Genomic DNA, 612 nt, shown 5'->3' on the forward strand with positions numbered 1-612 from the left:
TGAATCCATAAACACCACTGAAGCAATCAATTACAAGTAATAATAATCTTATAAACAAAAACAGGGTCAAGAATATGTTACAGCCTAGATAAAGGATGAAAACGTTTTTCTTTTTTTTTTCTCCTCCAGCTTACATGCGCTTCATGGCATCTGAATAAAAAGAAAACCAAGAGCACTAAAACCAGATGCAACGTCTTCATGTTCTCCATGTCATTCCAGTCAAAGATTAATGTTAAGAATCATTATGACACTTTATGGAGCTTATGGCTGCTGCCGAGAAGCTAACGGAGTCAAAGCAGCCATTCTATCGGTAATAATATCAATAATAGTAATAATAGAGATAATAGTGATAATAAAAATGTACAAGTGAAAGTGAGACTTCCAATATATTACGACTTAAACAAGTGAGTCAAAACTGAGTTATGCCTGCTGTAAGGAGTGTAGGGGGAGGAGGTTCTTCCTTTTATATAAAAAGCGAGGCTAACCTATTTCCATACAGCAGAGAAGAGTGCCTGGTGTTGGCTTAAGGTGTATATGTACAAAAAACATTTCAAAAATGCATGTCAAATCAAAAGACAGAGTGAACTAGACCAAATTATCACAGCTGGTGTC

Source organism: Nannobrachium achirus (genome assembly GCF_963921795.1).
Source record: "Nannobrachium achirus genome assembly, chromosome: 14".
Taxonomy (NCBI): domain Eukaryota; kingdom Metazoa; phylum Chordata; class Actinopteri; order Myctophiformes; family Myctophidae; genus Nannobrachium; species Nannobrachium achirus.